This window comes from Teleopsis dalmanni, chromosome 1 (assembly GCF_002237135.1).
Source record: "Teleopsis dalmanni isolate 2A chromosome 1, ASM223713v2, whole genome shotgun sequence".
Classification (NCBI taxonomy): domain Eukaryota; kingdom Metazoa; phylum Arthropoda; class Insecta; order Diptera; family Diopsidae; genus Teleopsis; species Teleopsis dalmanni.
In genome coordinates, this window is record NC_051846.1 from 112,088,555 (window position 1) to 112,100,497 (window position 11,943).

An 11,943-nucleotide genomic window follows, 5' to 3' on the forward strand; every position below is an offset into this window, starting at 1 on the left:
GTAAAAAAATATTTTCTATAAATGTTTATATAACATGATAGAAATTCAAATAACTTTTTACCAGCTTAAGTGAAAGCACATGCTTTCGATAATCCGGACACTCAATTATTCTGGCGTTGCAGTAATTTGGATAACGCATTTATCTTTATCTGAATCTTAGTTATCGGACAAAATGAAATATACATATCTATCTAATTTATATTCATATTATCAAATATATCTATATTATCTGGCATGCTCTAGAATTCGAATCCGCATAAAAAAATTCGATTTCAATTTAAATTCACATTTTCGTGCTCTGCTTTTATCATTTCATTTGCGATTTCACAAATGAAATCGAATGAATTTGCTTGCTCTAGAAACCGAATCCGCATAAAAACATGTGATTAAAACCACATATCGAAATAGTTGTGAATTTAAAACTGGTGAAAATAACATGTAAGTATAATTACATTTTTTTTGAATTAAATCAGTTTCACACACACACACAAGTTATGTAAATAAAGAAAATAATAATTTTGATATTTTATTTTGATGGGGTAAACACAAGAGCACTGTGCAAGATGGAATCTTGCTAAGATTTATGGAGATGCATAAGGAAATTGCAACTGGCTTTGTCAAAGGCGACAAAGTGGCCACGGAGCAACTATGGGCAGAACTGACAGGAGAGCTAAACAGCCATGGTCCACCTAGCAAAGATATCCAGGGATGGAAAAAGGTAAATTACATTTTTTTTTTATTCTTTAGCATGATAACTTTTTATTCATGGTAATACAATTACAGGTGTTCACAATAACACCTGTAATTGTATCACAATAATTCAGAAGCGCAATCTGAATTATTGTGAAGTAATCGTTATTTTTCGTTGTTTCATCCAGTATGAATTAGCCACCTACGTCGACTCATTCAAATCTAACGGATTGCTGCAATCTCTTAAAATCCGTCTTTTTATTTTTTCATTTGTGTGACTATTATTTTCAGCTGCCACCAATGCTAGCATTCCGAACATTTTATAAAAACTGTTTTTTTTTTATTTTACTTATTAAAATTTTAAAATTTCACTTAAGTATTTTGAATATTTTTCAAAACGACAAAAATATATTTCACAACTTGTTAAAATAGTCAACAAACAGCTGTTTAAATTCATTTTATTCATTTTGAGTTCATTTTGAAACCGCATGAAAATATTCGATTTCTGGAACACCCAGTTATTGATTCCAAAATTTTGACAATTCTGTTACAACAAAAAATGGTATATGGAACAGTACAGCTAGTTCGGTCGTATGTCCAACAAGTAGCGTAGCCAGGGGAAAAAGAAGATAGACCTCACTTTACAATATAATCTATAGATAAAACACTACACTAAGCTAAAGCACAAACAAAAAAATTTTTTTTGGATATATTTTTCCGTCTTGCGTCTCTCAATTAGTTATGATTCCCTTTGATATTCCGAAATAACTACTGACTTCATTCAAATTGTCTGACACAAACTTAGTAGCCGTATATTTATCAGTTCATAAAATGAGAGTTTGATGCATACATCCGCAATAACTATTAAATTGTTTTAGAACAGGGCTGTACAAAGCACGACCCACGGGCCACATGCGACCCCGTCTAATATTTGTGCAGCCCTTCTTTTATTGTACGGGTAAAACTACATTATTTTATTTTTATGGTATACCAAATAAAGAAATTTGAATTGATAAATAAATAAAACAACTATTAACGATGTATTTGTTTCTGCGGCTCTCCAATCTGTACACTGATTTGTATTGGCTCGCGATCGCATCTGATCTGGACAGCCCTGTTCTAGAAGAAGATACCAACTAGTCAACTGGTTACCTTTTTATATTGTTAACTTGATAATCATACTCTTTTATTTGTTACTGTACTTTAAGGGTATACTTCAACTGACTTATTAAGTTATTAACTTAGCTAGTTAACTTGAATTAACTAGCTTAAAGACTACCAATGATATCCATTAGTTTATTACAATATATAAATTATTTCGTTTCAATAATCGATTTGTTCAATAAGATTCAATATATAAGGTAAATTTTTTCTTGCCGATAATGGCGTGTCTTTTTATGACGAAAGAAACTATTTAAAAGTTAGACCGATTCGAATAGCAAAGAAAGGCAAAGACAAAAATTTTTTATCTAATTTATTGAAATTTGGCTGACCATACAACGCTGTTTCGAGTATTGCCAAGTACTCTTCATCAGTGGTCTTTGGAAATAATCGAATTTTTATTTAATTAGTTTTAGTCCGTATTATAATTTGTTGGACTGCAAGTGCCAGGCTTAGAACTCGTGCCTGTCAATTAGAAGCGATGACTAATCGTGTTTATCCACAAGAAGCCAAGGCTGCACAAACTTTCAATGCTCAAGTTCCAGGTTTTATTGTCACTTATTTTTATTTAAATTAGTGACACCAACCAACAAATTATATACGGACTATAAACTAATTAAATAAAATTTGATTATTTCCAAAGACCACTGATGAAGAGTACTTGGCAATACTCGAAACAGCGTTGTATGGTCAGCCAAATTTCAATAAATTAAATAAAAAATTTTTGTCTTTGCCTTTCTTTGCTATTCGAATCGGTCTAAGATTCAATATCGTTTGCATAAAGTTATTTTGTATCGATTCGTACATTTATATTTAGTATCATTTGTTATAAACAAATTAAACAAACACATTCACATTTTTAAGTGTTTTTCGTTCAGTTTGTTATGGACTACAATTGCCCACATTAATTAAAAATTTTATTAAAGTCATAATTAAAGGTTAAAGGTTGAATCAAAAGATAAAGTTAAGGGATACGATGAAAAACAGCGATCATCATAAAATAAATGATAAGAAAATTTAAAAAATTCAAAAATAAGAAATAAATTTAAAGGCAAAATATTTTATAAAGGAAGACAACAATAGTTATATTAAGTTAAAATAATTTAATAAATGTAATAGAAGCATTAAATCCGTTTTGTTATTAAACATTTTTAAAAATTCAAAAACAACTTAAGCTTGCTAGAATAAAATTAAGAAGATTCAAATACTAAAATATTGCCCAGTGTCACGACCAGTGTCAATAGATAAAATAATAGTTTTATTGGCATTTATCAGATTATTATTCCCAATAGCTCAACGATGTCTATTTTAATCTTTCTGAAAAGGTCATATCGGTTATCTTTTGTGAATGAATGAATGTTACGTTTGTATACTGTTTGCTTAGCCATGCTGCTTCGAAAAGCGACATATCGAATAAAACTTAATTTATATTAATAGAAAACAGTAGTCTTGAATCAATCCTTCGTCATCCCCAAAATGGATGTGTTCGAAGCTTGAAAATTATTAGGCAAGATTTATTTATTACAATTTTTCGGTCAAGTAATTAAAAATAATTTAAGTAACTGATCTGGAGAAGAAAAATGTGATGAGAAACTTCTTATAAAGCAAAGAATGATTTTCACGAAATCTATAGACGTGTTTACGAAGGTTTTCGAAGGTTCTGAACAAGAAAAATGCTAACAGAACAATAGTCAGAAGCAAATGTTGCATAAGTTTATTTTTTTGTATAATTAGTATAATTCTTTTCCATACATTGGAGCGCTAGAGGTAATAAAATGTTAATTTATAATAAATGTTAATGGCGATAATATAAATAATAGACTTAGTTTTAGAAATAAAAAAGGAATTTCATAAGATCCGATGAAACTCCACGAGATTAGTCTAATTTTCATCAAAATATTTTCGACTATATTTTTACTAACACATTCAGAGTTAAAATCTCCATTGAAGTCCATAGCAACAAGTTTCGGGAACACTAAAGAAATTATTATAATAACACAACCCTTCCACAGTTTGGTCACATGGAACACCGTACCAACACCCACAATGTATGTAACCAACCTCAACAATAAAGTCTTCAAAAACAGTCTAATTATAGTCAAATTTTAGAAAATTATGTTATATATATATATATATATATATATATATATATATATATATATTAAACTACTATATTTAGAATCTTGCATTGAAGTGATCAATGGGCTTTTAAATCTTCCTTATATAAGGTTTCATATAAGTATGTCCTTTGAATCATTGCTGAGTTGTTACAAGTTAAGATTTCTTTTTGTTTCAACATAATTGTTATATCTATTTAATTTGTTTTTGCACTCTTTATATAATATATGTGATCAACTTCATACTATTAACATTCATTTATTTGGTACATATATTCTCATTTGCCTACAAACTTTTGCCTTGTAGTTAAAACCCTAGTACTTATGACATCGTATTATAGTAGCATTTTTTTGTGTACATCGTTCAATTCAACTAATACATTGAAGATATTACATTTTTGAAACACTCTTAAATATAGGTGCAACGGTAGCGCCAAAATGTTAGGTTTTAAATAAATACCAATAACGCTTAATGTAAGATCCAAAGCTCTTATCATTATGATAATTAACTGCTATGCTTGCACTAACGTTGAATCTGACCAGCAAAGAACCGATTTTTTTAAAGTGTTATATAGGTAGATAATCGGTTATTTAAACAAAGGTGGTACGAGTATTTCACTATAATTGGTGATCTTAACAGAAAGGTTGGAGCAATAGGATGATGTCAAAAAATACTCGAAACTTACTGAAAACACGTAAATAAAGATATATAGAACATAATAAGAATTGTATCGAAATGAGTATTCAAAGTAAGACAAGAGTATAAAGATATCGGTTAAGACAAATAAGAAGAAATGGGCTTTCGAATTAGATTACCACTTCAAGAACAATTATTCTTATGTTAGCAACTTAGATTTATATTCAAATAGAGCAATGAACTCTGATATATCACTTATTGATACATATATCAATAAACTTATATATCGAATACCTTCCATGGCATTCGAAGTATACGCCAGCATTATGCAATTTGTGTTACAATGCGTACAACCAAAGTAGCAAGCGTTTTTGAATAACTATTTATTATACTTCTAAAGTAACAAAACTTTTTTTAATTTCAACAAATGCAAAGATTTTATATTGATTTAGCTTGCTACATTATAGTTAGTACGAACGTATGGTGTCAACGTAACTAGTAAAGTGGAAATATGGCTAACTGCAAGAAAAGCAAAGACGTAACTTTCGGATCCATTGCCCCTAAGAATGGACAGCATACATTTGAACTGACAAACAGATAACCAATAGTAGATCTAATTGTTAACAAAAGAAAATTTTTAACAAAAAATTTCCATGTTGAGCTAATGGATATTTGAAGACTGTTAGCCATCATAATTCAATATTAACACATGTACGAGACATTTAATAGGACTTGGCAAAAACAGCGCTGAATAGATGTTGAAAATAACATCTCATTGTATGTCTCTTCAGATGTGAAAAAAAAATCGGGGACTCAATCACATTAATGGCAGCGAATAACTGAAATCACAGATATGTATGACATTGCACTGGAATGCAGCACACAAATGACAAAATAGCAGACATGTTATAAGCCAAAAGCTTAGTTAGATTGTAATTAGATACTTATTCCAACTATACATTTTCAAAATTGGTGTATTTAGCCGTTCCAAAATATAGCAAAAAACAACAAGTCTCTTGCTAAAGTCTCGATTCTCGCTTATAATGTTCTTAATTGGTGTATTTCACCATTCCTAAGTATGGCAAAAAAAAATTAGTCTCTTGTTGAAATCTCTAATTTATATGTAAAACCACAACCACTTTTACTCTCGCAGAGTAGTTGTAAAGTGGTGGATCATCTATGAGACTGCAGAAAAAACATTACCAAAACGGTAGGCACTTTGTTGTGAACAAAAAAGCAAACCAAATTAAAATGTTTAACAGTTGAGAAATTTGTAAAAAAGAAATATTTTAAAACTAACCAACACATTTTTCAGAATATAAGTTAACACACGGAGTAATAAAGCGATATTATTCAAACGCATCACCGGCATTATATAAACACGTTTGTAAACAAAACAAGAAACGTCAAAGCATGAAAGCTTTGATTGAACTATATACAAAGCACTGCGAATTTAAGAACGCACGAAAACACAAAGCACAGAAATTACACCCAGGCGAACAACAGCAACTAAAAGACAACAAGTATCAAAAATACCAACGGCAAATGTACCGATGCGCTACAGGAAAAGCTTCGGTCGTTTGAGTATAAATAAATGCGCATTGTACAAGCAAGGGCACTTGTTGGGAAACTCTCAAAGGTAGTAATACGTCTTTGTGAAACAAGTCAGTAGAACTATAGCGTCAAGGTAGTATATACGTCTTGACAAGTAGATTGTATATGTAGTCTTATATGTAAATCAAGCCAAGGTAGTCATGATACATCTTGACTAGTAGGATTTTCTGTAGGTTTGAGTTAGGGTAGTAATACGTCCTAACATTAATGAATGTTAACCAAGGCTGTAACCCAGCATAACACTTTTAATCTCCAGTTAACGACGTCTTCTGACAAAACACCAAGATTAGCACAAGTAGTGTCGTCTAACAGCAACATTTCAGACACGTGGAAACAACAATCATCGAAGCACAATTATTCCAAATAATCGTAGTCATCAAATTAGCAAACCAGCATTATATTATAATTATATTAGATTGTAAAACCTTATTTTATTTTAAATTCTCCTAAATAAATAATTGAATTACTACATCACATTGTCTTTGACTTCCAAAATAAAAATTCTATTGCAACGCCCCCTGGACGACGGCTGAGTATACCTCAGCATCATCAGCGACAGAAAGTGTGTCGTTACAAACATCATTTGACTCCTTTTCCCAGAAAACTTAATTTAATGGAAACATATTTTATTGTTTTTTTAAAACATTCAATGCACAATGTTTCCGCGAAGTTTCTTTGCATTTGCTCAAAAAACAGCCGAGATAACATTGCTTTTATAGTCAAAGGTAGCAAAAGAAGCGATCAAAAGTCTACAAGCACTTAGTATAAGAGGACGTTTTAGTGTAATTCCCTAATTTTTTATGCAGTTGGATTGAAATCCTGTGATTGTGGAGGCGTATTTAGCAGTTTAGGGGCGTTATATAGCAACCAAAGATGCACAATTTCTTCTGTATGTGTACGATTATATTCCTGTTGGAAATAAAATCCATCTGTTAGTCCCAATTAGTCAACACTTGATCGCATATTACTCTTCAAAATGTTTAAATAAATATGTCTATCTATTGTTGTTTCCACGAACTCAAGATCACCTGTGCCATTAGCTGTCATACAACCCCAGAGCCCCAATGCACCACCTCCATGTTTTACAGTTGGAAAAAGATTTTGTTTATTGTATCCTTTACTTCGCTTACGCCATACTAACTCACATCCTTGAATGCTAGAAACACAGAACTCGGATTCGTCGGAGTAAAGCACATTATTCTAAAACTCCTACTCCAAAACTCCAAAAAAAAAACTCCTTATTCCAAAACTCATTATTCCTATGTAAACCTTCTTTAGTGCTACTCTACCATGAGTAGCACCGGCCCAATGCAAACCATAAAAATATTATTTTGCAAAGCTTTCCTGTATATAACATACAATTTCCAATGTCGTCAAACGCAGATTTTTCATTATCGAATTTAATATTGAGAGGCTTTCAGGGCGTGTAAGTTTCGGTGGGCGACCAGAACTCGGCTTCGACGTAATAATTTCGGTAGTTTTCTAATTTTTGATCAGAGTATGGACCGAACAGTGCGGTCTTCCAACCAAATGCCCAATTTCTCGGTTCGACTTCTCTTCCTCCCAAAATTTCATGATGATTTATCTTTCACTGACGCTTATTTCTTTTCAGTGAATCACCATTGCCAGTTTGTAGTAAGTATTTGAAGCACAAATCAATTTTTTGCAGTTTTATGATTTATTACCACAAATACAATAAGAAATTTTTTAAAATTTCACTAATTAGCATTTAACTTACCTTAGAACTGCAGAAATACCAAATGCTTGTAGACTTTGATCGTTTGTTTTGTTACAATAAAAGCACTGTTATCGCGGTTGTTTTTTAAACAAATGCAAAGAGACTTCGCGAAAACATTGTACATTAAATGTTTCAAAAAAACATTAATGCATGTTTCCAATAAATTGAATTTTTTCGGAAAAATTTTCAAACAAAGTTTTTGTACTGCCTGCTTGTAGACTTATGACACATCAATGTCTCTAATATCATATTTGATCATACATAGTGGTTTTTATAGTGCATCATTTTTTGCAATAAAAATATTATCTTTTACTTCTCAATAAACTCCCTTGTTGATAAGTGCCTCTCAAGCACAAGAAGATGAAGCAACAAAATACATGGTAAAATGGGTTTCAGGGATATCTTTAGTACTCACTTCGTCACCAATCAGTGTATATTAATGAAATAGACAAATAAAAAAACGAAAGCCAAATGAAACATGCTTATAAAAACAATTGTGGGTTGCAATGAGCTTCAACTGAACATCATATCAGTAGTGACTTGATAGAACATTGTTGCATGAAGTTGGGTGGATTCATTATAAGTCTATCAGCAAAATAAACTAGGTATTTCGTCTGTATGAACGTGGCGTTTCTTTGTACGCTAGATTCATTGCTAGAACTTTTGATTTGTTCCAAAGCTCAAAAAATTTCAGATGCGGCAGTTTAATTGATTTGTCAGTTCCTTGTTAATATTAGGCGTTTTCTTTTGTAAGCATGCCACAAAAGAACATATAAAATAAGCACTACTTTCGATGGCAACTCTGGAAAAACTGAAAATTTTGTTTGTATTTGCAAAACACATAATAAAATTTGAAGTGAAAATTAACAAAATGAATAATTCTTTGCAATTATTGGTAAGAAAATTTCATTTTTTAAATGATTGTGAATAAAATTTGTTTTTTTAGGGCTTTTTCTATGTTAACAAAAAAATAACAAAAAATTTTTGAATATTAATTGTGGTGAACCTGGATCCTTGCACGACTTTAGAGTTTTGAGAAGATCTGATATATACCGACGTTCACAGTTAAATCAGAGTGAACTATTTCCAAACTCATCATATATTATTGGAGATACTGCTTATCCGTGTTTAAACTGGCTTCTGCCCCCATTCAAAGACTATGGAAACTTAGATGAAAACCAAAAAAAATTTAACGAAAAGCATTCCTCTACACGAATGGTAGTAGAGAATGCTTTTGGTCTGCTAAAAAGTCGCTTTCGCAGACTATCAAAATTTACAGAAGAAAGTAATTTGGCTGCAATCACGAACATCGTAGCCAGTGTATGTGTTCTGCACAACATTTGTAAGGATGATTTTTGCGAAAACAATGACGAACACAATAGTGTGGAAGAAACGGCAGATCAACCAGAATTTTTTGATACTTTAGAGTTGGATGACTCAATTGATTTAAGACAAACCCTACTTAATTACTTGTCAAGAGAAAATATTACCATATTTAGATTTAAAACTAATTATTGAAAATAAAGTACAAACAACAAAATATGGAAATAAATTGTGTTTATTGAAATTATAAAAAAAAAAATAAATAAACTAAATAAAATAATAAACTAAACTAATTATGGATTTAATGACTTTACAACGGCCTCCAACAGCGACAATTTTTTGCGCTCTATTTCTTGATCAACCGGCAATTGCTGTTGGATATTATTAACAGCTTGTTGCCTTAGCTTTTGTCTCTCTTCCATTTCAATTTTTTTCAATTTAAGCTTTTCTTCATAGTATATATCGCGAGCTGATCGCTTGCGTACTTTTCCTGTTAACAAACTAGAAGTTGAAGGTTGCGGTGGAGTTGAAGTCAGTGATCCGACTCCACTTGGCGCTGGATTTTGTGATTCAATTTCAATTTCATTTAATGACATAAATGAATGACATACTTTCAATGATATACTTGAGTGAGAGTCGTCTAGCATCACCATTTCTTCGAAGCTCATATCCACAGCATTGGTATTTCTAATTTTTGAAGAATTTCCGAAAATTTAGTCCATTAGCTCCATATGAGGTGAAAAATACGGACTAGCGCCAGTTAGTTTATTGTTGTCTATTGCCATTTTATACGCTTTCATTAAAGTCCGCATTTTTCCTTCTAGACACTGCTCCGTTCCTTCTTTATCCTGAAATAAAAGAAAAAGTAGATAATAATACATTTCGCCTGATTATACAATCATTCGTCAAACTTACAGTAATGTTTTTTGCGACCATGTCTTCTAATACATTAAAATAAGCCGCCCTATTTTTCTTTGTGTGTTCGAACTCGTGCTTCCTTGCTAAATAGCAATGCAGAAACCCAATTGTTTCTGCATTGCTCCACCGTTTTCGTGATGTTACAATATGACTATAAATATGTATATAATTAGAAAAATAGAGTTCCTTAATATTTTTATTTTTAAGTTCTACAATTACTTATGTTTCACTCATTTTTAAACAGCAAAATAAATTTATTACAAAACGTTATATTAAATAACTGCAGTTGGCAGATGAAAATTAAAAAGAATTGTATATTATTATTTTTCAAATACAGTTAACAGCTGGCCGAGAACTGGAAATTTCATATGTACTTCCAAAAATCGTTCACAATAGACGAGTTTTTAGTCATGGCAACCATGCAATTTGAACTGCTTATTAGTTAAGCGGTTTCAAAAACGTTGGACTAAATAAGCTAGCAGTGTTCTTGTTTCATATATTATTTTTAAAATAAGCGGTTGTTCTTTTGTGATATGCTTACAAAAGAAAACGCCTATTATTAGATGTGCCATATGACTTTGGAACTCGGTAATACTAAAGGTTACAAATAGTTCATCACCTTCAATGGAGCTGAATAGCCCAAATGGCTATTTGAGTAACATACACATTCAAAGTATTTTTTATGCATAAATGGAATGATTAGTGAAATACTGAAAAACTTACTCTTGCAATGAGTGAGTATCCAAAAACAAATTGATATACCGGGTATTGTACTGGTTACAAACGAGTGAACCAGTTGGTTGAGTATTTAATTCGAAGTACTATGGAAATGACATATTTGGGGTAGAATTTAAAAAAATATTCATAATAAATAAAAAAATAAATGCGATTATTATTATTTTAATTTTTATAAAATATAGGTAAAAAATTTGCTTTCCTTTCGTACTTCATCGTCAAGCGTACTGTCTATAAACTTTGATCGATTTTAAACATTTCCATACATAATCTAATAAAAAAATACATGCATGATTTAATAAAATTGTCTCAAAACTGTTTGAAAAGTAGGGATTAAATTATATATTTTCAACGGGAAAACTGCTGTTGCATTCTATATAAACTAATGTATAAATACATAATTTGATAATTAACGGCTCAAAGGGCACAAATTTCATTCCGTAAGAACATAGATTGCTCTTCTTTCCATGGATAATTTTTTATAATTTATGTTAGTTACCTGCCTCACAAAAACTGCTAAATGCCTTTTAGGTATTAAAATTTAGATCGAGTTAATGGCATTTATTCCAATAAACGGTATTAATTGAAATACGATTGACTATAAAATTTGTAAAATATTAGCTTTTATTATTATTATTAAATAAAATTGAAAAAAGACAATTTTTGTAACGAGAAGAAGAAATAAACAATAAAAGCAATAATAACATATATGAACTAAATTTTAGAAACTGATATACGGATCTAATATAACACCTGTTTTAAACATTTTTAAAAATGTTTTTTCTTTTTGCTGTTTGAAAAAAGATTGTGCATGCGTTGTCACTGGTCACTATTTATATTTTAAGCCTTGGCAACACTGATTGCTGTTAGGTGTCATCTTACGTTTCCATACGAATGTTTGACATTATTAAACATAACCTACGTTAGACATTTTGTTAAAGGAACGTTATTTGTGTTATTTGCAATAATTTGAAAATTGTGTGTTCGCGAAAAAAGGGAATTAAACCGAG